This window comes from Brassica napus, chromosome C4 (assembly GCF_020379485.1).
Source record: "Brassica napus cultivar Da-Ae chromosome C4, Da-Ae, whole genome shotgun sequence".
NCBI classification, from domain to species: Eukaryota; Viridiplantae; Streptophyta; class Magnoliopsida; order Brassicales; family Brassicaceae; genus Brassica; species Brassica napus.
The window spans coordinates 41,808,482-41,835,514 of record NC_063447.1 but is presented as its reverse complement, the minus strand read 5'-3'; the positions used below and the strand labels follow the sequence as shown (position 1 = coordinate 41,835,514).

Here is a 27,033-nt window from a genome sequence, read left to right as displayed (position 1 = left end):
CATGTAAATACCATGGTATAAGGTTTTAACCTATTCATGGGGATTTCGTAAATATATTCTCTCATCATCACTTGTGGTATTTCCATTATAGTGTTCTGCAATCTTTTCCGAACTATCGGAGAAGTTATTTCTTGACCAATGCAACTGATACTGGAACCAATTCAACTTGTACTCCGACCACAACTACTTTCTAAGTTATTTACCCTTTGGACTTTGACTTCTCATTTTTGAACACTTCCCTTTCTATTTTGGCTTTCCGGTGCTTCATGAATATCCCAAGACTTTAAACATTGATACAGCCATTCAAATTTATGCACTATTTTCTTATGCCAACGACACTCTAATGCTTTATTCATCTTTATTTTACTTATTAGAACCTAAATTGTTCATCTAAACTTTCTTGGCTCGAATTTCCTTATTCGGTCATCCTTTGGCTATTTTCATGGTCATATAGCAACCATTTTCCGTTCAGCTGTTCTTTGGCTTCATCACGTCCTTATTATTATTCAGAGTTATTACAGTTCTGGTGGTTGCAAAGATGGTGAAAGTGAGAGCGAGTCAAGCTCTAAGTTCTCTTATCACGACGGTGTGGGGCAGTTTTCAACAGCGGCATGAGATAGCGGCGTAAGGAGGTGATCGACAGCAGTGTGAGACGACATTGTTTGGAAACAGCGTGAAGTGGTTTGAAATGATGAAGTATATAATAGTGTGAGGTTCGTGATCCACTACCAAGATTCCAAGAGATGGTGAGAAAAGATATGCATACTGCAGTAAGGAATTTCATAATAACGACAATGAGATTCATCAAACAGATTCCTTGAGGAGTCAAATCTCTTTGAAGACCGCTGAAAATTTTAGGTAACAATCTTCAAATTTTAGATCTAGATCTGAACAGGTGGAAATAAAGATAAGGGAGAAAACAGTGGTTAAAATTAAAGGATGATCAAGGATAAGGTAAGGTCAGGTGCCCGCCATCACGACTTCGAGCCCCGGCCACAGCGGATTTAACATCCCTTCCGCTGGGGCGCTGGACCCCCTACGGGGGGATAGTTGGGACTGTGGCTGCCCAAATACCAGAGTTATCAAAAAAAAAAAAAAAAAAAGGTAAGGTCAGGTGGGTTTGATGGGTCACACGGTTCCAGTAGGCGAACGCTGGTGACACTACAAGGGAAGTGGGAAAATATAGCATACGACAGTGGGCTTCAGAAATCAATGGACATAAACTATTCTCTCTCTCTCTTTTCTCTTCATATAAAGAAGAAATTTTATGCCATATCTAATTTTATTTTAAACATTTAAGAAGGATTGGCAGTGAAACTAAAATTTCTTACTTAGTTAAAAGAAAATGCAGATGAATTTTTTAACTCCATAACATCTATCTGAAAAATCAAAAGAAATAATAAATAAAAAAAAGAGATAAAATTTGCTTATAACAACTTTAAAGGTTATTTTAATTTGATCATGTTTTGGTTGAATGCATATTAAGTATGAGAGCTATCCAATTATCGGTGATACAATGTCCCGTTTGATAGGAGCACAAGGGAGATAAGTGAAATGCGAAAGGTCGAAAGTATTTGTTGCCCGGACTCTATCACCAATGATGAAAAAGTCGTTGTTTAAACATGATGATATTATTAATTGTGATACATTTGTTAGTAGTAGGACTAATCAATGTTTTATACAAAAGTATACATTAATTTGAGTTTTGTTAAATAAATCTAAAATCTATCTAAAAAAACTATGGAATTATATTCATCATATCTTACATTTCATCAATGTTGCGTCTCTAGAGTCCTATGAGACTGGTCTCTGGCGCCTATGATGTAGATTTGTGGCTTTTTCGTTGTGCCTCTCGGTTTGATCTTGTCGGAAGACTTTGGGTTTGTGTCTTGATTCATTTCTCGTGGTTAGCTCATGTGGTGCAGTAAGAGTATCTCCCAGTCTTGCCTTCAACATGGATTCACTATGACGACAGCCACAAAACTGTCCGGGCTGTTTTATTGTTTCACCTTGTAATCCTTCCAAGATATCTGGTGTGGCTTCTCAATATTTACTCTGATGCATGTTTGTTATTTCAAGCTTCGTTCGTTGGTTCTTGAAGTGGCACAAATATATGGTACGAGATGCTCCCGTTAAAGTTTTGTGGTAATTATGTGTCGAATAAAGGCAGTGGCACTAAACTCAGTTGGTTTGCAAGATGAGAATGGCAGTCAGAAGCACCTCTTTTGTTGTTTGAAGAGGTTTGTGTGCAACAGGATGTAGAGTGGAATGTTAGTATTTTTTATATTTTCAATATTTCTAATGAAAAACCATCCATATATGGTAAAATTTTATAAAGATATTTCATTCTTATATTTATACATTCATGATTATATTATTCTGTACTGTTTATGTTTTCGAATTTTTTCATATATAGTAAATACATGATACTAGTTTAGTATAATATCAATTTTAATGTTATGTTTATTTTTGTAGTTTGATAATAACGATCCATATTAATCTCCATGGTTTGATGAAGTTGTTCAAGGTCTGGTTGCAAGGATCACCACATCACCTATGTATTTCATACGAGGATTTACTTTGCATGCATATGAGTATGGAATATGCCAGGCAACAAGTAATTACGAAATATGTGCGAAAGATAAAACAGATTTCTACTGGATCTTGCAAGAGATTATTGAAGTGGAATTTTTGGGTTGGTGAAGATGAAATGCGTCCTCTTCAAATTTGAATGGTTTGGCCCTCTCATCAACGAAGGTGTTCGGTTTAAAAAAATTGGTGTTGTTGATGTCAATTTTGGACGAAGATACAACATATTCAAGATTTTCATATTAGCTTCGCAAACAGACAAATTAGCTTCATTCCGTACCTTTGGATCAAAGATTCGGGAATAACTTGGTTATCTGCTATCAAAGTTACACATCGTGGTCGAATAGTCGGCGGAGAAGAAACACCTTTACTAAAAGAATTGTGTATCAATGAAGTAGAGGTACCTGAATAAGAAACTGATTATGTCCTTCTTATTGAACCGCATAACTGTGAATATAAAGATAATTCTGAATAAATGACGGATGAAGCATGTGATGACGAGTTTGATGAAAGTAATGATCAGTGTAATGATGATGATAACTCGAATGATGAATCCGGATGACGTAATATGCTTAACCATTTTGCTGTCATATATAAATAAATTTCAGATTTATTTCATGTGTGTTTGTTTGATTATGATACATGTTCTCGAAATTTAAGGATTCATGAAATCATGTTAACAGGATAAGGCACTTATTTAGGGTTTAAGGGAAATTGGGGTTTAGGGGATAATATTAAGGGACTTGGGGTTTAGGGATTCAGATACAGTGCTCGTAGGGTCATCGTAATTCAGAAACACGGGATCTGGTAATTTTGTCATAACAGATATGTCGCAACGTCATCGTAGACTAGAAACGTGAGACATGGTAAATTCATCGTAACTCAAATTTCTCGCAACGTCGTCGTATTCTAGAAACGCGATATTGGACCACGATTTGTACCAAATATCTCCCACTACAATTATATGCTATTTATTATAGAGACTAGGTCAAAAGGGTTTGGTTTAATCTCCTAATATCTAGGCTTCATGAGATTACAATAATGGGTCAAAGCAATATTTGTGGAGCACGTGTAACAAACCACCAATCATCCTCAAATCATATAAAAGGACAAGGAGATGACTTTGGTATCTCCTCTCTCTCTCTCTCCGATCTGACATTTTTACAAGAAACAAGAGCAAGAGGAAAAGAGGCTCGCATCCACTCTTCCCCATTCTCTTAAAAGAGGAGCTCGTGTTCGTGAGCTCAAGGGCACGACTAACTCCACTGACGTTCTGTTAATTAAATATGTTCATGTATTCCGAAGCGCTGCGAATAATATTTCCTTTGATCTAGAGCAATGGCTGCTCACACGAAACCCGATCTTACGAGATCGTGATCAATCAATCCGAGATCACTATCTCATTATTCTTGTGAATAAACGACGTCCACCCCAAGACGAGAACCAACGAACCCGACCTCTCGTTTGAGGTAGGAATCGACAAGCCCGATGTCTCTCTCAAGATCTATTAACTCGATATCTCTTTTGAGTTCTTCACACGGCGTCCGATCCAATATGTAACCAGTCTGAGTCCGTAAAGACCCGTCAACCATTCATAAACGGTATGAGACAGACGATGCCGATCTTTCGCCCGAGACAGCCGAACCGATATCATGATAATGGCACGAGCTTCTATTCATACAATTCCATTTATGTCTCACTCAAGACAGATGAAACTGATCTCTCATTCGAGATGATTATAATCGAACTACGTTTAGACTTGATCCCTTGACGGGTACGTAGGCAGCTCGGCCCCGAGTTCAGTCACGATCTTTCTCTCCTCCGAGATCTCGATGTTATTCGACATAAGAATAAAGTCCATTCTTGTCAACTCGAATCCAATTATATCGTTGTGTTCTGAGGATATTGTCGCCTACGAAGTTCTTTCTTCCCTAGTTTTATATCTCAACCACTATCAAATACATAGTGTAGATTTTATGATATACACGCGGGACCTGCTAAATTCGTCGTATTCTAATAAACGAGTCATGGTATATTCATCATAAAATAAAAACACGGGTCCTAGTAAAATTGTCGTAAATTTATGAGGTCTTCTATTTCCCTATATAAACTCGACTCATTTCTCCCTCCCCTCCTCGTCTCTTCCTCTCTACTCTCTCTCTACTACCTCGTGCCAAAATGAAAAAGTTAGTTATTTATTTTAAATATTTAGATTTTATTATAGTTTAGGTTGTTAGTTTAGGTAATGAAACTAAATTAGGTTATGGCATTTATAGATTAGGTAATGAATTTAAAATTGTTAGGTAATGAATTTTCTGATTAGAATATTTTTTAGATGGTTCCTAGGAAATGGTTCCATTATAGCGAGATGTTCGAGACATGCCATGTTGGCACATCTAGTTCAGCCCCGAGACCTTCTTCAGTTCCAGAAATTAGTTCATGGCCTCTCAGTCGTCTCAGAGATCTTCCCAGACATTTCCTCCTGTTGCACCTCTGGTTGCTCCCGTTGCATCACCGGTGGCTCCTCCTATTGCTCCTTACGATGCGCCTTCTTCCCCTGCGGCCGGAGTTCATCCGGATGTTCTGGAGCCGCCATGTGCACCTTATGCTCAATATACCATCGAAGATCTTCTCTCCCAGCCAGAACGAGAAGGTTTAGATGTCTTGGACCCCTATTGATCGCCATGAACTTTATGGTATGCATTTTTCTTAATGATTTATAATTTATATATTTGGTTTTACAATATTAATTTCTCTAACAGGTTAATTACTTTTTTTTTGGTTTGGACTCGACGGCGGTGTGGGAATGAGCGTTACGCCGATTGGTTATTTTGTCAAGGCATATCCGAATTGAACTCTGACACCGAAGTACATTAGGACCACGTTGTTCAAATGTTTTATGGTAAGTTTCTATTTCAAAATAATTTATTTTATAAATTACTCTAATATTGTTTTTTATTTTGTTTTTTCAAGCAAAAATGAAAATTTTCCACAGCGATCAACGAGAAGGCGAAGACAGCGTTTGTTTCTAAGGCGAAGACAGCGTTTGTTTCTAAGGCAAAGACCTGTTTAACAAACACCGTCTTTGACTGGAATGATCTTTGGGAGTTCAAAGGTTATGAAGTGAAACCTAACTTCCTCATGAATGAGGCATGGGTTTCTAATTCTAATCAGTTTATAAGAGCCAAATTTAATCCTAATTGGTTTACACTTGAATAAAAACAGAAATAAAATATAGAATAAAGACCTAGTACATTAACTTAAGAATTTGGCCCATGCTTGACCAAATAGTCGAGATCTGCTTCCTTTTGGGCTAGTAAGGCCTCATGGTCGTCCATATCCAAGTTGGTTCATCCCACTCCAAGCCCAACCCGTACATTTAGCTCATGAATCTTATTCGTCAACGAAATGATTCTCCTATCATCCACCCACGCCCCCTTCAAGTGATCCAAGGAGAGAAAACCATTACAGAACTGTACCACCATCCTTATCACTTCGTTCTATCTCTACACCTTCCCTTTCTTTCTCAAAGTCATGAACATCCTGAGAAACTCTCGCAACACTATGTCTCATCCTAAGAAACTTTACCTCTCCTTCTAGAGTTGTTACCCGATTACCCAATGAATCAACCTTTTCGTTCAAATCGTTCATTCCCGCGACAAAAAACCTCTTTCATTTCATTTAAACGATATCTAAACTCATCCATCAAACAACACTCAAGTGCATTTAAATCCTTACTCCGGGAAAACTCAAAAAGAGTATCTTGAATAACAGAAACTGAAGAAGCTTCTACCCGAGTTGTACTGGCAGTGTAATTGATTCTGTAAAGTTCTTCAAAACAAATTTGTTTATACCCTTTACGCACAATCTCAGTCCAACCATCAGTAATTACATTATCGTTATCATCCCAACCACTCTCCTTGCTCACGATTCTTCGCAAAAGAGTTCTCTCAGTTGGTGTTGCTTGCAAAATACTTTCAATATCATGTCGATACAAATAACATAATTTAAAAACAAGTTCAAAGAAACGTAGTGATAATTAATTTACACGTACATGATATATAATCTTGGTTGTGATAAGTTTCCCATTTATTTCTTTGATATTGAAATGCTTGGTTCCACCTTTGGTTTTATACCTCATCTTGCTCATCTACGGGTTATTAGTCTTTGCACTATCCACATTTTCACAGTAATGGTTCATCAAGAGTCTTGATTCAAGACTGGAATTACCTAAAATGCCAAAAGCTACACAAAAAATATAATTAACAAATTTTACCTAAGTTGTACCAAGTTATACACATATAAATTGGAAATTAACTACCAGAAGAATATTGACATCTCCAAAGGAACAACAAAGCTTGGATGTATCCAAAACGATCCGAACTTCTCCAACAACCAAGAGACATCCTTCAAGTTTTCCTCGAATGCAAAACTTTCCCACGGGAATGTTTTGCACATCTATAGATCATCAATAACTCTTAAGAAGAAACTATCTACAGATGGCGCTCCTTCTCCAGAATTTTGGCTCAAAAGATGACGATGGATAAGAAATACATAACTGCCATCTTCGGATGCTCCCCAGATGACTCGCTATTATTGCCAACAGCTGGTTCTCAACTTGTTTGAATGTAATCTGCTTCCCTATATCAAAATACTTGCTGATGAAGGATGAACTACCAACCCTTTCTTAGTGGTTGGGATAAGAATGGCAATATAGTCCAGAAACGAGTCCAAGTTCTCTGAGAGAGTATCGGATTGCAACGCTATTGGCAAAAAACCATAACTCCATCTTGTTCTCTACATAAGCTGTCCGAAGAATGGGCATCAACATTTCAATCCACTTGTGCTTTGGATTTCTGAAATGGAAGAATTTGAAATGTGTGCTTTAAGAACCTGTCCAGCTCCTTAGGTTTCAGCATCTTATTAGTTATTGACTTCTCGATATAACACTTTGCTAAAGGCTTTATTACTTTTTGATACTCGCTCAGAGGAAAGAACATCTTCCGGGTTGCATGGTACAGTTTCGTTCTCTAGAAGCTACACTCCATCGAAAAACGAAACAAGTATATCAAATATAAATCACCATCATAATACTAAATTGTAAAAAGTTATACAGTCCAACAGTTGAAGTTTTACTAAGTTATACAATGTTATACAATCGAAATCAGTTAAACTTGTAAGAAGTTGTTCAAAGTTATATAATCAAAATCATTACATTTGCACCAAGTTTTACTATACGTCAGACAAACAAGACAAAGATTCACCAAACTTATTCAAGTTATACTAACTCCAACATAGTTATCCCTTCAGCTACATACAGATGCATGCGATTCTGTCTCATGTTACGACACTGACTCGGTTTCTTCTGAATCGTTGGAGGTTGTGTCTTCTACTTCTTCTTCATTTTCCGGATTCTCCTTTGTTCTCTTCTAATATTACGTGTATACGTACACCGATTAACCTAATGTGCACACTACCACAATCGAATGGTATGTCGATGTAGCACTTTAGGATCAAATCCACAGAGATCAACGATTACACTTTATTTCTATAGGATCAATATCAAGCTAAAACAATATGGGGGTTTTAAGATTTGAGGGTTTCGTGACAAGCGAATAACAAGATTAATTAAAGGTTTTCAGATGATTAAGAGAGCTAGGTTCAAGGTGATTCATCGGGATACTTAGGATCATAAGCCACACAACTATTCAGGAAGACAATACAAGCCAATCTAGAACTTGAACAACAAGATTAGATAAACCCACTGTCGTGGTGTCTACCAATTTATCAAGCAATCCTAATGCCTAAACTGTCGTTTGGATTAGAGAATGATGAAAATCATTAAATTTGCAGTCAATTGGTTCACGATTTGCCTTAACATCAGCTTTCTTTGGCTAAGAACAAATCGCCTATCTATGCTTTTTCTAGCAACCTAAAACACTTTTGATGATTATATTAAACCTATGATCAGATGATAAATGGCCAGTTTAACACAAGCATTAAGCATAACAATAGATAGAGATATCAAAGGAATAATCAATCCTATTTGTGTCTAGCTCATTGATCCATGATCCCTAACACCCTAAACCTAACAAGCGACTACTCAGACATGAACAGAGAAATCACAGAGACAATATATGAAGAAAACATGCTGAATCAATAAATAAATAAGATAAGGTCCAGGAATCTTCTCAAGGTGAGAGAGATGAAGCCTTTTCTCCTTCAAGGTAGCAAATCTTCAAGTACAAAAGTCTACAATGGTTTCTTGTGTAAAAACTAGCGTAGAATAATAATAGAAAATAAGAAAAGATATATATGCAAGTCTATGGCGGCCTAGGAGTAAAAGGGGGAAGCCCTAGGTAAAATCCCGAAATATTTGGAAACTTCCTTAAAAATCTCTGCCGCTGGAACAGACACTCGGGGTGTTCCGCGCGATCGGGAACAACCATCAAGACTGTTCTGCGTGAAAATCACCAAATTGCACTTTTTTCTACCTTTTTTCCTCCAACTGGTCTATCTCCCATCCAATGCAACTCCAGACCTGTAATGACTCGAAAAGTATTAGGAAAACTCGATAAAGAATTGAAAACCAATTAGAAAACATATATACAAGATGCCAAAAACACCATATATGATCTTTTCCTTCAGCCTCTTCTCTTTCTTCTTCTTCTTCTTCTCTTCCTTCTAGGTTTATGGCGGTGATAAAAATGATGTATGTAATTGAAGAATCCTTGCAAAAAGAAAAAAAAACGATAATGGTCAAGTTTAGGAAATGGGACGAATGAGTGAAACCTAAAAAGTAAAAACAATTGTTCGATACTAGAATTTTTATAATTGAACCCGGGTTTAATGGATCCGGGTTTGGATAATCTACTTGTTATAGTTTTATTTAATTAGATGTTCTTTGGTTTCGTAGTTTTTACTCTTTTTATAATTTAAATAAATCATAAATAAAAAATTGGAGAAAATATATGAAAGTAGAATTTTGGGAGAGGAGTGTTTGAGAGCATCTGCAACTTCATTCCATATTTGACTTCCAACTTTATTTTGCATTAAATCTTCTCCAACCCCACTCTATATTCAACTATTTAATGGTGGAGTTGAGCTTTTTTTATTTATAAAATGTTTATCTAAATGTAAATATTTTTGCTTTTAATTAAATATTATTACAAATTAGTTTATTAATATTATTTTATTATGTACATTATAAAGTTATTATTATTATTTCTTAAATATATAAATATTAATCTAATGAACTATTTTTATGCAACAAAATATATAAAATACCAAACATAAATATCATACATATAAAAATACAAAATAGGTATCATAAAGGAGAAGTAAGGTTAAATAGTTTCTACAAAGAAGATAATGGCTTAATAATCCGGTAAACTACTTCCGGATCCACCAAGATTGTCAAAATACTGTCCAAACGACGTAGATGGAGGAGAAGCTTTTTGATCTTGTTGTTGAAGACTTCAATTTTGTAAAATCTGTGCTTGTTGAGCTTGAATACATGCTCGAATATTTGGATCTCGTACGGAATTCAAATAAAAAATAATAATTTCCTCCCTTACTTCTTTGAATGCATATTTTTTTTTTAAAAGATCTCGAAATGATGTTCTCTTTGTGCATTTGTCTGCTTTGGTTACTCCAAATTTTTCCTTCTTCCAAACTGTCGATAACGCTGATGTTTGATCATCAAGTTTTCTTTTCAGTTTAGATTTCCTCTTGATCTTTGAGAGGAATATCCACCAATAATATCATCAACATGATTTGAATTCAAATCAAATGAAGGCAACCTGGAGATGCCATGGTAAGATTTTTGGTTTCCAAAGATATATACTCGGAACCGCATGAATCTGACACCTTCTTTTTTGATGTACCACCATTGAACTTTCGAAATTCTTAAGAAAATTCCAAACATGATCTAATTTCCAACCAGTTTTGAATTGTGGATCTTTCCTTACCATTAACTTTGCTTGATTGAATTACACACCATAAAAATAAATAAATTATTCAGACAAAAACAAGTATAATTGAAAAATTGTATAAAAATACTTACAATATCATCATTTGAAACACCACTTTGGTGTCCATTTTCACATTGTTTGATTCATGCTTGGAGCTTCTTTGTTGCTTTTTTAATAGTTTGAACTCGAGATCGTAGAGGATCTTTTCGTACGTTCAGCCCAACTTGTATCTTTTCCATTTTCATAAGCTTGCATCACACGAGACCAAAACTGATCGGATGATTGATAGATGCCTTGTATTGGATCTTGACCAAAACTGATATGTATCGTCGGTCAAGAATTTCAAACGTGTATTGAGCCTGATGTGTTATTAAGAGAGTAACTAATTGTTGAGCCATTTTTAATCGACACATCTAACATATCTATGATTTCTCTTTCCTTTATGTGGTCTCCCCCCTTCATCTCCCCTGCAGTTTCCTGAAAAGCAATTGCATATTTATCGCGGAATACGTTCCTATACTTTTAAAACCATTATCGCCATCTTCAACTCAATAAGAACACATGACGATTCCTCTTCAACTTCCACTCTATCTTTCTACACATGAAGAAATGAAGCCTCAGAGGAGACAATGGAGAAGGAGAATGGACGGGTCACTCGTCTCCTCCGCCAAGAAATCCGTCACATTAGGTGTGTTAGTTTGTGTACATATGTGTATTTCTGAGCAGATTGATTCAAAGATTCGAAATGCACTACTCAGGATCGCTTCTGGTCAGTTAAAAAATGATAACACGAAAATTGTTTTCATTTTTTTAATTCAGGCAAGTTTCATTTTTCTTTCACCAGTATTGTCTTGGGTTTTTTCTCAAACATGTGATAATAAACTTTACTAAAATCTTTGTTAGCTTTCAGCGTCGATAAGCACCACAGCAAATTCAGTCAGCAAAAGCTTGAAAACTGTAATCCAGAAGAAAAATCAGTTGTCTTTGGGAATGTTAAGTCTTACTCATGCTTCCAAGCTAATGACTGATGTGTTCGACAATTATTTCATCAAGAAGGTCTGTTCTTACTTGACTCTATGTGTTACAGTGCATTTCCCGCCAGACTATCCCTTTACTTGATTATTTGTGAAACTTGTTTCAGTTTTTTGAATAGGGGAACCCATCACAAAGAAAGGAAGTCGCAGATCAACTAATGTGAGATCAACTTTGTCAAAGCCTGAAAATTATAATGATGTGGCTTATTATGATAATGCATATATTGATCCTCTGTTTGTAGTAAAAGGGGCACAAGCAATGGTTAGCCGTGGAAACAACGGGTTGAGATCATGCTTGGTTCAGCTCATGGATTGGATTATTTGCAATCCAGGTGATTTTGTTCAGGTTTTAAAAACAGATTCTTTTGATTGTTTTAAAATTTTTATGCATTAAGCTAGATACATGTTTTATTTTTCAAGGTAATATATAGAGACTTCAAATCATCAAATGTGCTTTCCGACACAAGATTTTAGACGATCATTTAAATACGGAAATATCAGACTTTGGTATGGCTATAGAAGGTCCTAAGGAGATACTCATGTTACAACCACAATAAGTACCATTTCTCATCTCGCTTACACATTTGGTATTATTATTAGTGCTTTTTCAACAAGTAATAAACTCACATTGTTCATTTTCATGATTCTCTAAATAGAGAGTCGGGACCAACTGACATGCAGCTCCGGAGTACGTAGAAACCGGTCATCTCAGGAACCACAGTGATGCATATAGCTTTGGAGTTGTTCTGTACGAGATCATCATGGGTCGTCGCACAATCAAGCGAATGAAAATTTTGGCTGAATAAACTATATCATGTTGATAGCAAAAACCTTTAGAATGATAGTTGAGTTGAATCTATGAAGCTAGTTCCCTGTTTCTATGGTCAGAAGAGTGGCTAAAGTGGCTGATCAGTGTTTGAAGAAGAAAAATAAAGAGATACCCACCATGATTGTAGTCAAACCAAAGCTGGCCTCTAGAGAAGATCATCCCTGAAACCTAGAGCAAGGGTGAGAGAGAGCGCGACATTATACTCTGTGTTTTATTCAGCAAACGGTCTGTCTGACCACATATTGATGCAAGGTACATATTTTTGCCCATTGTCCTGAAACCAAAGGCAGAGAGTCATGTCAGTACATAGAACAAACCAAAGAATCCCACGATTGTTTTTTTATCTGTATTTGTTTCCTGAAACAGAAATGGGTAACTGTTATAAACTTATGATTGTGCACCCCTAAAAAAATCTGCATCAAGCCTTAATGAAAATAAAAAGAAAAAATACTTAGCCCATTTAATTAATTCCAAAACCCAATTATATTCTCTACACTTTTTTTGTTAAATCCTAACTATTCTTAGTTACTAGGGATTAACCCGGGCTACGCCCGGGATTTTTATTTTTTTCTAATTTAAGATGTTAAATTATTTATATTTAGGTTATGATATATATTTATATAAATGTTAAGATACATGTCATAATTAAAATTTATTTTTAAATTTTAACACGTTAAATTAACATATTTCTTACTATTTAAATTTTTTTTTTGTAATTTTGTTGGCTATCTAGTTATCATATTTAGCAAAACTATCTGTTGAGTGTTGAAATAAATGTTTTAGATATTTAATTAAACTGCAGAGTATTTTCGGATCGACCACATGCTCAACAATCGATCGATCCGTAAAAAGATGGTCGATCTCCTTGGCCAGGTAAGTACAATTTTAGCAAAAATATCTTTGATTTTCAAATATTAAGTATATATCTATTCTTTTGAATATTGTTTTTTTTGAATTGTATTTTTGATTAAATTATTGTATTATAATGTTTATGTAAATATTTTTTGTGATGTTTGAATTTTTGCTGTTAGTATACTTAACCTAGATGATATTGATGTTTAACAATTTTTTTTTCTGAAAATAGAAAATAATGATATATCAAAACGTATCTAATACTTGTTAAATGATAGTATAATGTAAATTACATCCATTATTTGAAAATAACCATTTGTTGTTTTTATTTTTTTTTTTAAATCAGAAATTATTTTTATTTAAAAACATTATTCATATATAATATAATAGTTTAAGTTTGGAATATTAATCTATATATATAAATTATGTATATTTTTAAAAAAATAATTAAAGATATTATATATTGAGTAACTGAATAAAAGCTGAATTTCTTATCTTGAAAATGAAATATTTATATTTTTTTCTTCATGTTATGCTCACCAATCCAGCATTGATATTTGTAACTCAGTATGTTTTTTAAAAAAACTTAGTTTTAAGTAATAAACGAATTTAATAAATTAAATTCATCACCTATAATGTTCTGTAAACTATATTTGAAAACTCTCTAAAATTATATTTTAAGCATAATATTACTATTATTTAATTTAAGTTATTTTAAGCATAATATTACTATTATTTAATTTAAGTTATTTTAAGCATAATATATGCTAAACCAACTTAAATTATATTTACAATAGGACCATCCAAACCAGTTAATAAACCAAAAACAATACTAAACCAACATGAACCAATACCTGATTCGGCGAGGAAATAAGTGTTTCGGGATAAACGCTTGAATGGTTATTAACTGTAATGGTTTGATCATGAAAGAGTTAGTATGAATATTAACAATAAAATTATGGATTAGATTAATTTAAATTTGTAAGAATACATTTGAGTCTATGAAAAGCAATTCAATTCTCATGAATAAGTTTGGCTTTTGGAAGTTGCGGGTTTCCCAACAATGAATCCACCTCACAAAAAGTTCGTTGTTATAAAAAATCTTCTTCAAGGTCATTAAAGGTTTTTGGGACGGCAAGAGTTGATGGTGGAACCATTTTCCTGATGTAAAACTATAGATTTTTATTTTTTTTGTTTAATGTGGTATTTCTATTTTTATATAATTTACTACCATTTAAAGATAGATGTACATTTTAAGATAGATGTTTAAATCTTAATGTACTTTTTCCATTTTTAGAATGTTTATTTCCATTTCTTATATTTTTTATTTACGTGATATCTATATTTTATATTTTCAAATAAATATTTAAATCTTAATGTACTTTTTCTATTTTTTTAAATTGTGTATTTACTTATATTATATATTTTACATTTTAAGATAGATGTTTAATGCTTAATGAACTTTTTCCATTCTTTTTAAAAAAATTGTGTATTTACTTATTATTATATATATAATTCATATATTATATATTTACATTATTTACTTATTATTTATTTTCCTGTATATGTATTTCCATTTCTTGTACTTTTTATATACTTAATATCTCTATTTTACATTTTAAGATAGATGTTTAAATCTTAATGTACATTTTCCATTTTCTTTAAATTGTATATTTCCATTTGTTATACTTTCTATTTACATAATATCTATATTTTAAATTTTAAAATATATTTTTAAATCTTAATGTAATTTTCCATTTTTAAATTGCGTATTTATTTATATTATATATTTACTTATTATTTATTTTTCTTTATATTGTGTATTTCTATTTCTTATACTTTCTATTTACTAATAATTTTATATTTTAGGATTGATTTACATTTTAAGATAGATGTTTAAACACTAATGTATTTTTTTCATTTTTTTTAAATTGTGTATTTCCTCTTCTTATACTTTCTATTTGCGTAATATCTATATTTTACATTTTAAGATAGATGTTTAAATATTAATATACTTTTTCCATTGTTTTTAAGTTGTGTATTTTTTTTTCTTATACTTTCTATTTACTTAATATCTGTATTTTATATTTTAAGATAGATGTTTAATATTTAATGTACTCTTTCCATATTTTAAAAATTGTGCATTTACTTATTATTGTATATATAATTCATATATTTATAATATTTACTTATTATTTATTTTTCTATATATTGAGTATTTCACTTTCTTATACTTTATATTTAGTTAATATATATATTTTATATTTTAAGATAGATATTTAAATCTTAATGTTTTTTTCTATGTTTAATAGAAAAACTTGGACAAATAGTCAAACAGTTATATTTATGTTTTTTTTTTTTTATAAAATGGTAATGTTACATTATGGAGATAAGCCTTTTGTTTAGTGAAAAACGGTAATCTTACATACGTTTAATGTAGTTTTTCCATTTTTTTATGTTGTATGTTTACATATTATTGTTATTTTTAAAAGTACAATGATAATCTTACATATGTTTAATGTAGTATTTCTATTTTTTATGTTGTATGTTTACATATTATTTATTATTTTCGAAATTATATATAATGTTTTTTTTACAAAATAGTAATGTTACATTATGGAGATAAGCCGTCTTTTTTTTAGTGAAAAATGGTAATCTTACATATGTTTAATGTAGCTTTTTCATTTCTTATGTTGTATGTTTACATATTATTTTCAAAAAATAAAAATGTAAAATGGTAATCTTACATATGTTTAATGTAGTATTTCCATTTTTTATGTTGTATGTTTACATATATTTATTGTTTTCGAAATTATATATAATGTTTTTTTGTTTTTTTTTATAAAACGGTAATGTTACATTATGGAGATAAGCCGTCTTTTTTCTAAGTGAAAAATAGTAATTTTACATATGTTTAATGTAGTTTTTCCATTTTTTTATGCTGTATGTTTACATATTATTTATAATTTTCGAAAATTAATAATATTAAAATGTAAAACTATATTTTATGCCACGTGTCATCTTTCGGGAGAAGTTTTTTTTGCTGATGTGGATGCTCTATGGAGCCTCAAAAGGTCTCTTTTATTAGTATAGATATCTATATTTTATATTTTAAGATAGATGTTTAAATCTTAATGTTTTTTTTCCATTTTAATGTAAAACGGCAATGTTTAATAGAAGAATTTGGACAAATTGTAAAATGGTAATCTTACATATGTTTAATGTAGTATTTCCATTTTTATGTTATATGTTTACATATATTTATTATTTTCAAAATTATATATAATGTTTTTTTTATAAAACGGTAATGTTACATTATGGAGATAAGCCGTCTTTTTTTTTTAAGTGAAAAATGGTAATTTTACATATGTTTAATGTAGGTTTTCCATTTTTTATGTTGTATGTTTACATCTTATTTATTTTTTTCGAAATTATATATAATGTTTTTTTTTTACAAAATAGTAATGTTACATTATGGAGATAAGCCGTCTTTTTTTTAGTGAAAAATGGTAATCTTACATTTGTTTAATGTAGTTTTTCCATTTTTATGTTGTATGTTTACATATTATTTTTAAAAAATAAAAATGTAAAATGGTAATCTTACATATGTTTAATGTAGTATTTCCATTTTTTATGTTGTATGTTTACATATATTTATAATTTTCGAAATTATATATAATGTTTTTTTTTTTTATAAAACGGTAATGTTACATTATGGAGATAAGTTGTCTTTTTTTTAAGTGAAAAATGGTAATCTTACATATGTTTAATGTAATTTTTCCATTTTTTATGCTGTATGTTTACATATTATTTTTAAAAAATAAAAATGTAAAATGGTAATCTTACATATGTTTAATGTAGTATTTCCATTTTTATGTTGTATGTTTACATATATTTATTATTTTCGAAATTATACATAATTTTTTTTGTTTTTTTTATAAAACGGTAATGTTACATTATGAAGATAAGCCGTCTTTTTTCTAAGTGAAAAATGGTTATTTTACATATGTTTAATGTAGTTTTTCCATTTTTTTATGCTGTATGTTTACATATTATTTATAATTTTCGAAAATTAGTAATATTAAAATATAAAACTATATTTTATGCCACGTGTCATCTTTCGGAAAAAGTTTTTTTTGCTGATGTGGACGCTCTACGGAGCCTCAAAAGGTTCCTTTTATTAGTATAGATGTCTACGAGCTAATACAAAATTTTAATCTTTCAAGCTTCTTCTTAAACGTGAAACTTGCAAGTGCAAATCATCAAATCAAAATGAGAGAGTTTTCTTCTCTTGTCTACCATACAAAACTGGTTACTAATTAAATATTATTTATGTTTATGCAATTATGCTTTGAATTGTTCAATTGTTCCAACAATGTCAATGTCTATGATTAGTAATTATTTAAATAGCATCTGAATTTTTTTTTTTTTTAGCATCTGAATTTTTGTTTCAGTCGTACAAGTCCAAGGTCAAAGATAGAGGCTTTACTCTTGATTAGAGTTGATCGTTTACAGGTCTTACTTACTTATAATTTTTATAGGTTTTATGAATAATATTTTTGCTAGACTGTACGTTTTTATTTATGTTATGTTTTTGGTTTTGTAGATTAATCAATAGAACGATACTACAAAAAAACATCAGTTTCACCATCTGATAACACCTTACCATCTAATAATACTGATGATTTGCCGTGGGATCCTGCTAAAAGAAAAAATGTCAAGGATTATAATGCAAATCAAGTCGATGAGGTAAGATGCAAGTACCTTCTTACAGGTCCGTGTCAACCACTTGGTCATAACTTTGAAAAGAGACTTATAGGTGGTAAAATGAAACGATTCAATCCAGCTTGGTTTGGTCTGTGTGGTAATTGGCTAGAGTATAGTGTATCGGAGGAAAAAGCTTATTGTTTGTGTTGCTACGTGTTTAGAGATGATGCGTATCCTGAATTTGTGAGGGATGGATTCTCGAATTGGCATAAGCCTGATAGGTTATCATTCCATGTAGGAGAACTTAACAGTTCTCACAATAATGTTGTCAAGAAGTGTGATGATTTGATGAATCAAGGTCAATCCATAGTACATGCTATGTATAAGAAGACTAATGCGATGAAAAATGAGTATCGAATCAGATTAAATGCTTCCGCTGATGTTTCTGGATACTTATTGCGACAAGGATTAGCTTTTCGAGGTCATAGAGAAGGATTCTTCTAACAAAGGCATACACAACTGATCACAATGATGTTATAAGAAAAGTTGTTTTGGAAAATGCTCCGGGAAATAACAAGATGGTTTCTTCAGAGATTCAAAAGGATATTGTAAACGCTTTTGCAGAAGAAGTGGTGAAATCTGTTAATAGAAGAAATTGATAACGGAGTGTTTGATCTATTAGTAGATGAATCTGCTGATGTGTCTGACAAAGAACAGATGGCTGTTGTTTTCCGATTTGTTGATAAGAAAGAAGCAGTCAAAGAAATGTTCGTTGGAGTTGTCCATGTGAAAGAGACTTCTTCTTTATCTTTGAAGCATGCTATTGATGAGTTGTTTGCTAAGTATGGACTGAGCTTGAAAAAAGTGAGAGGACAAGGTTATGTTGCAGGCTGGAAATCAGGGATGGCAAAATGGTTGATGGAAGCTTGATGGATCGACCAAAAATATGATCGGATGGGCGATATGATGGAATGCAAGTTATGATCCTGAAAACAAATGCAAAAACAAATGAGATATGATTTCTAATATGATAAAACAAGATAAATAAAGATAGATAGGATGGAATTAAGCTGCTGGTCGTGTGACACTCTCAGCCTAATCAGTTGATGATTGAAGTGGATTGAGATGGTGCTTTGCTTGCTGGATGTGTATCACTCTCAAGCTTGGCAAACGAATTGGAATGGAAGGATGGGGGATTGAGGACGCCACAAGACTCTATGGAAAGGAGCCTTGATAAGTCAAGGTGCTTTGGAGTTGCTTCACACAAACTCAAAAGACTTAGAACAATAGTTTTAAGAAAACTAGAAAAACTGAATAATTCTTATTACTTTCAAAATGGGGTGATTTACAATGAAGCAAAGACTAGAGCTTTATAGGCTCGACAAAGGACTCTCTAACAGTATGAAAATGACATAAGGAAAGAAAATAAATCGAAATAAAAGTCTTGGATGAGAAGGCTTTGATGGCTCCATGGAAACTAGCCGTTAGCTCGATTTGTGCCTTCAAAAGGGAATCTTGGATGATCTTGTATCTGGACAGCTTCTGGATGTAGCCACGGTCAAGAAGTCTTCCTGACATGTCTCTGAGTTGCCTTGATGAAGAATATGGCCGTTGGTCTTGAATAAATATCTGTAGAGACTTCTTCAAAGCATTTAGTGTAGTTGCTGCCAAATATGGAAGGTTGATGGGAAGAGAGATCCGCCTGATCTCTTGGGTGATGGTGCAGCTGAGGACTTCTTGGATGTCTTCTGGATGATTTAGATTATGTCCTGGCTTCCATAGATACGTTTGGGTCGAACCAAACTGAAGGAGTAGAAGACATTCCTTAAATAATATCGGTTTGGCCAATTGATGCAAACCGGCTTGATCTTTTGGTTTAATTGGGATCCACCTGATCCAGTGTGGCATGGTGCTTCCTAGGATGTTGTCGAGTGCCTCTGAATGACTTATAAGGTCTCCTGGCTGCCATTCTTGAGGTTGGTTTGATGTGAATCCCGGATCTTCCAAATAAGGTAAGTGTAGAGCTGGTTTGGCCGGTTTTGGGAAATTGATCATATCTTCCAATTTCCTCGGCCATTTCTCGAGATCTTGGACTTTATTGAAAGATAATAAACTCCTCTTTACTCCTATGATCAGTTTTGGTTCAGGCCACTTCTTCTTTGGGCTTGAATCCTCTTCTAAAGTCGCATACTCGCAGATGGACGGGCTGAGAAACCTCTGACTTCTAAAATTCATAACTTCTTTCTCTGTCAATATTTTGGCCCAATTCCAATTGTAATGGACTCCTTCTTGAGTGTAGAATCCATAAAAATTAGCCTCATCATTTAAACCCTCCTGGTTTGTAAGATATGGCATTTTTAGTCCACGTATGTCCTGGTTGGCGCCATGGCTGGTTAAGTAGGGCTTTGGGTTGACCTCTGGTTCAGTTGCTGATCTGATGGCCGCATCATACCCTCCCCCTTGAAAAATTTTCGACCTCGAAACTGGATAACCTGTACCAAGATAGAGCAAGTCAGCTTTCATATTCTTTTGAGATTCTAAGGTCTTACCTTGATATTGTTTCGGTTTGAGGATGGATTGTGCACCAGGTGGCTCTTCTTTCAGCAAATAGGATATGATCACGCCTCTGCTATGGACTTTGGCATTGCCTCTCTTCTTCAGTGTATGGTCCTTCATACTCCTAGTAGGCTCGGTTCTGACCATCTTTGGGGTGGATCCTCCTCGCAACAAAAGATTATCTAGTAGGATTTCTTTGAAGCTTTCTTCTTTGCAACCTGAAATTTTTTCAACATTTTGGACAAAGAACAAGTGAATTATATCTGATACATGAGTTTTATGAACTGAATGTGTTATGACCGGATTTACCTTGGGTGCATCTGCATGATGAAGAATGATATTCTTCTTTGGACAGATTTGGTTAGATGGCCGCCTTTCTTGCAACTGTTTACCTTGGTTGGTATGACCATCTTTTTGTGATAGCTCAGCTCGGTTTTTATGTTCTTCTTGACTTATACCTAGATCAAAACATCTTGGCAATGACAAGTATATTATACCAAAATAAAGGGATTTATAAAATGACATAAACATAGAACAATTAACCCTTAAATCAGTTGTGGCAGCAAGAACTTCTTGTTCTTTCTTTGCCTTGTACTCACCTTGGTTTCCTGTAATAATTTCACTTTTCTTTGGACAAGACAAGTGCATTAATTTTGTCATGGAATTAATAATATCATGATGATCTAGAGTGAAATTTACCTCAGGTTTTGGCACTTGAACAATCTTTTGTTCAATTTTCGGTTTCCACTTGTGGTGTGGATTTTGATTGAGCTCATGTTCTGGTTCGGTAAGAATGTGGCTCTCATCTGGTATTTCTGTACCAAGAATACAAATGTTTAAACCAGTATCTAAAGGTGTTGTTTGACACTTACCTTGGTTTGATACTATGATCACTGGTTTTGGTTTATTAAGCAACTTTGATTGTTTTGTGCTTTGAGCTTCCTTCTGGTCCGTGGGAAGGCTTGTGCCTGGCGTATCTTCTTCTATGTACCTAGGCTCCTTTAGACCTGTAATAACACTCTTGGACAAATACAAGTGCATCATACAAGTGGTAGATGATTTATGAAAAGATTTATCAAGTATAGGACTTACCTTAGCCTTTACTTGGACAATAGCTTGCTCTGGTTTGTCTTTGGACCTGATCAAAGTGTTTTGGCCGACACATGTACTCATATTCCTGACCTTTGGGATGTCACTCTTCTGGTCTAAGCAATGGACAATGGCGTGCCCCTGGTTTGGCTGAAAGTTATCTTGTTGAGACAAGACTCTTTGACCCTCTTGTGCCACTAATCTTCTTGCTTCTTTGGAACCATAAATTGGATACCTCCTTGGATATAGTTCTTGGATTTCAGAACTTGTAAAATCTGGTGCAAATCTATCTCTCATGACTTCCTTAAGAGCTCTCCACGTTTTGATAGTTGGCTCATTGTAAAACCGCCTATCATCTTCTTCTTGTACCCACCATTTAAAGGCTTCTTCTCTAAGTTGATCAATAGCATAAGCTAGCCTTTCTTTCCTCAGGATGTTGTTGAAGTGAAACCATTCATCAAGATTCCTCTCCCATATAAGATAACCTCTTTTTCCTAAAAATTTAAAGAGTTCAATTTTATCAGCAAAAGAGTTATAATCAAACCGAGAATTAACAACATGATTGTTGTGGGTTTTAGAAGTTGGAGTTTGATTGATCCTTGAAGGATCTGGTGGCTTGGGCTTGACATATACAGCCCCTGGTACATCTCCAAATCTCATTTCTCCTTCAAGTGGACGTTGGCCTTGTGCCTGATTTCTTTTCTTCAACTGCGCAATCTTAAGTTGGAGCTTTTGTAGAGCTGCGGACTGTTGGCTGAAGGTGGCCCTTAGGTTTTGGCCGTGGCTCTCCTCCTCCATTGCTTCCTGAAAACAATCTCAAAGAACAAGTGAAGGCATGGAAAGTTTTGGTCAAACCAAAATAAAACAAATGCAAGAATGCAATTTAACTAAACCGAGAAAAATATGCAATTATGAACCGAAATGAAGTAACTATACTAAAATGATTTTTCTTTTGGTTTTCTGAATGTAAATTCGAAATAAAACTATATGATATGATAAGAAACACAAATGGAAAGAAAATATGAAAAGCAAACTAGCAATGAAGTTTTTTTTTTTTTTTTTTTGAATTGTTCTCTTAAGATGAAACAATTAAACCAACAATATGCAAATGATCTAAACTATGGTTTTAAATATATATATTTTTTTTTTCTTTTCTTTTCTGATGCAAGCACGAAACAAATCAGTATGGGATGCTATGAAAAATAAATGGAAAGAAAATATGGAAACAAACTAACAAGGATATTTTTTTTGAATTTTCTTACGATGAAATGCAAAAAAACCGGAAATGGAAACTAAAATGTATGCTTGGACCAAAATAATATAAACTAAGCTGAATGATTTTTTTTTAATGAAAATAAGAGTCTTATGAAAAAAACTATGGTATGCACGAAATTAAAAAAAATGCTATGCCTTTTTATTTTTATTTTTATGCAAGATTCAAACAAGAAACAAATATGGGATGTAGAAATTTTTATTTTTTTTAAATGAATGCACAAAATCTAAAAATGGAAAGTGGAGCTGGGAGGAATGAATGCAAACAACTAGACAAGTATTTCAAAAGAATTTCGTGGATCAAACTAGACAACTCCTTCTTCTTTAATTTTTTTTTTAAGAACAATAACAATGCAAAAACTTTTTTTTTTTTAAATTAAAAACAAATGCAAACAAATATGAATGATGCAAGGATAGATGGACCTGATTCAGGAGCTTGAGCTCTGATACCAAATGTTGCAGGCTGGAAATCAGGGATGGCAAAATGGTTGATGGAAGCTTGATGGATCGACCAAAAATATGATCGGATGGGCGATATGATGGAATGCAAGTTATGATCCTAAAAACAAATGCAAAAACAAATGAGATATGATTTCTAATATGATAAAACAAGATAAATAAAGATAGATAGGATGGAATTAGGCTGCTGGTCGTGTGACACTCTCAGCCTAATCAGTTGATGATTGAAGTGGATTGAGATGGTGCTTTGCTTGCTGGATGTGTATCACTCTCAAGCTTGGCAAACGAATTGGAATGGAAATATGGGGGATTGAGGACGCCACAAGACTCTATGGAAAGGAGCCTTGATAAGTCAAGGTGCTTTGGAGTTGCTTCACACAAACTCAAAAGACTTAGGACAATAGTTTTAAGAAAGCTAGAAAAACTGAATAATTCTTATTACTTTCAAAATGGGGTGATTTACAATGAAGCAAAGACTAGAGCTTTATAGGCTTGACAAAGGACTCTCTAACAGTATGAAAATTACATAAGGAAAGAAAATAAATCGAAATAAAAGTCTTGGATGAGAAGGCTTTGATGGCTCCATGGAAACTAGCCGTTAGCTCGATTTGTGCCTTCAAAAGGGAATCTTGGATGATCTTGTATCTGGACAGCTTCTGGATGTAGCCACGGTCAAGAAGTCTTCCTGAAATGTCTCTGAGTTGCCTTAATGGAGAATATGGCCGTTGGTCTTGAATAAATATCTGTAGAGACTTCTTCAAAGCATTTAGTGTAGTTTCTGCCAATTATGGAAGGTTGATGGGAAGAGAGATCCGCCTGATCTCTTGGGTGCTGGTGCAGCTGAGGACTTCTTGGATGTCTTCTGGATGATTTAGATTATGTCCTGGCTTCCATAGATACGTTTGGGTCGAACCAAACTGAAGGAGTAGAAGACATTCCTTACATAATATCGGTTTGGCCAATTGATGCAAACCGGCTTGATCTTTTGGTTTAATTGGGATCCACCTGATCCAGTGTGGCATGGTGCTTCCTAGGATGTTGTGGAGTGCCTCTGAATGACTTAGAAGGTCTCCTGGATGCCATTCTTGAGGTTGGTTTGATGTGAATCCCGGATCTTCCAAATAAGGTAAGTGTAGAGCTGGTTTGGCCGGTTTTGGGAAATTGATCATATCTTACAATTTCCTTGGCCATTTCTTGAGATCTTGGGATTTATGGAAAGCTAATAAACTCCTCTTGACTCCTATGATCAGTTTTGGTTCAGGCCGCTTCTTCTTTGGGCTTGAATCCTCTTCTAAAGTCGCATACTCGCAGATGGACGGGCTGAGAAACCTCTGACTTCTAAAATTCATAACTTCTTTCTCTGTCAATATTTTGGCCCAATTCCAATTGGAATGGACTCCTTCTTGAGTGTAGAATCCATAAACATTAGCCTCGTCATTTAAACCCTCCTGGTTTGTAAGATATGACATTTTTAGTGCACGTATGTCCTGGTTAGCGCCTTGGCTGGTTAAGTAGGGCTTTGGGTTGACCTCTGGTTCAGTTGCTGATCTGATGGCCGCATCAGGTTATGACGGAGCTAGTAATATGAAAGGGGAGTTCAATGGGCTGCGATCATTGATTTCTAAAGAAAACAGCTCTCCATATTATGTTCATTGCTTTGCTCATCAACTTCAGTTGGTTGTAGTGGCTGTTGCGAAAAAGATATTTGAGATTGCTGATTTCTTAGATATGGTTTCTATGTTACTGAATGTGGTTGGAGCTTCTTGCAAACGAAAAGATAAAGTCCGTGAACATTATCGAGACGAGATAAATGTTGGAATTGCTAGTGGTGACATTAACACAGGGAAAGGACAGAATCAAGGTGGGGTTCTCATTATAAAACGTTGTTGCGTTTGGTTGGGTTGTTTTCTACTATTATTAAAGTTCTTGAATATATCGAAGAGGAAGGCGCAGATGATTCTAAGAGATGCCAGGCATATGGTCTTCTCAAGTATGTTCAGACATTTGATTGTGTGTTCTATATGCATCTGATGTTACTTATTTTGGGAATATGTGAGAATCTATAGAATCTATAGATGGCTTTGCAAAGGAAAAATCAAGATATTTTGAATGCTATGTCACTAGTAGAATCTACTAAGCGGGAATTACAGAGAGTAAGAGATGATGGATGGGATTCACTTATGTTGACAGTTTCTTCTTTTTGTGAGAAACATGATACTCAGATGCTCGATATGGAATAAGGATTTATCGATTCTCGGAGGCCAAGGAAAAAACCAACATCACTAATTTGCATCACTATAAGGTTAATTGCTTTAATGCAACTTTGGATTTGCAACTTCAAGAATTCAACGATCGTTTTACTGAGGTAAACACTGAGCTGCTTATTTATATGGCTTCCTTAAATCCTATTGGTGCTTTTCGTGGATTTGACAAGTCAAAGTTGGTGAAGTTGGCTAAGTTCTATCCAGATGACTTCAGTTTTATGGACTGTTTATCGCTTGAGCAACAACTTGGTATTTTCATCGAAAATGTACGACATGATCAACGATTTAAAAATCTGAAGAGTCTTGAATATCTTTCTCTTCTGATGGTAGAAACACAAAATCATATTGCACATCCTTTGGTTTATAGGCTTTTGAAGTTGGTTTTGACTTTGCCGGTTGCTACTGCATGTGTTGAAAGATGCTTCTCAGCAATGAAACTAGTGAAGACAGCTCTACGAAATCAAATGGGAGATCATTTTTTAAGTGATTATCTCATTTGTTTTATCGAAAAGGAATTGCTTGATGATGTCACAAACGAAGAAGTGTTGATCCGATTTCAAGCCATGAGTGAAAGAAGAATGCTTTTGTAAAATGTTGTTTTTATAACACAAAAATGTTGTTTTAAATATTTTTAAATATTTTAATAATTTATTTAATATTTTTTACTTTAATATTAGTGCACCCGTGATAAGAACTTCATGGCTTCTCCCCTGCATGTGTGCTTGGGAAAGCAGAAGTTCTGAGAGTCGCTTGGGTTTCATCGTTTATATTTCGTTTAGGTATACTCAATATGAGAGCTGCTTGACCAGCTGTTGCAGCCATTGATGTTATCATGTATCCATTCACCTTCGGTGGATTCCTTAACTTGGGTACAAAAAGTCAAGGTCCACCACCTTAATAATAAATCGATGCTAATCTAAAAATTAAAAAATGTGTAATACATTTTCTAATATATATTTCACTAATAAAATAATTTTTCTAGTCGTTCAAAAAAAAAATCTTAAATACACACCCCCATATTTACTAATATAAACTACCTTACCATATAAATCACTGACCTTAGCTTCTAATATTTCTTTAGTATATCTCACTATAGTCTTCTCTATAAGAGTAGGAAAACATAAACCAAAATCAAAACCCCGCGCAGCCACTAGTATCTATAAAAATTTGACATAGTAATTTATCTTCTTCTTGAGAATAGCTTTGAGAACGAATAGACATTTTTCTAAAGTCTAGAGTGTAAAATGATGAAATGGTTGATGTTTTGAATGAAAATAGAACTACATATTTATAGATATGTAAAACTATTATCTCACTCGTTCACTAACACATAAATGCTTTTACAATATTTATTGTTTTGGTTGAGTTAGCATGCATTTATTCTAAATTAACAATTACACATTTGTGTC

The 27,033-nt window shown here is 33.6% G+C and overlaps 1 pseudogene; it reads left to right on the top strand.

The window, feature by feature from the left end:
- The first annotated feature begins 17,768 nt into the window (after positions 1-17,768).
- LOC125585516 lies at positions 17,769-26,769 on the top strand (annotated as a pseudogene).
- Positions 26,770-27,033: the final 264 nt, after the last annotated feature.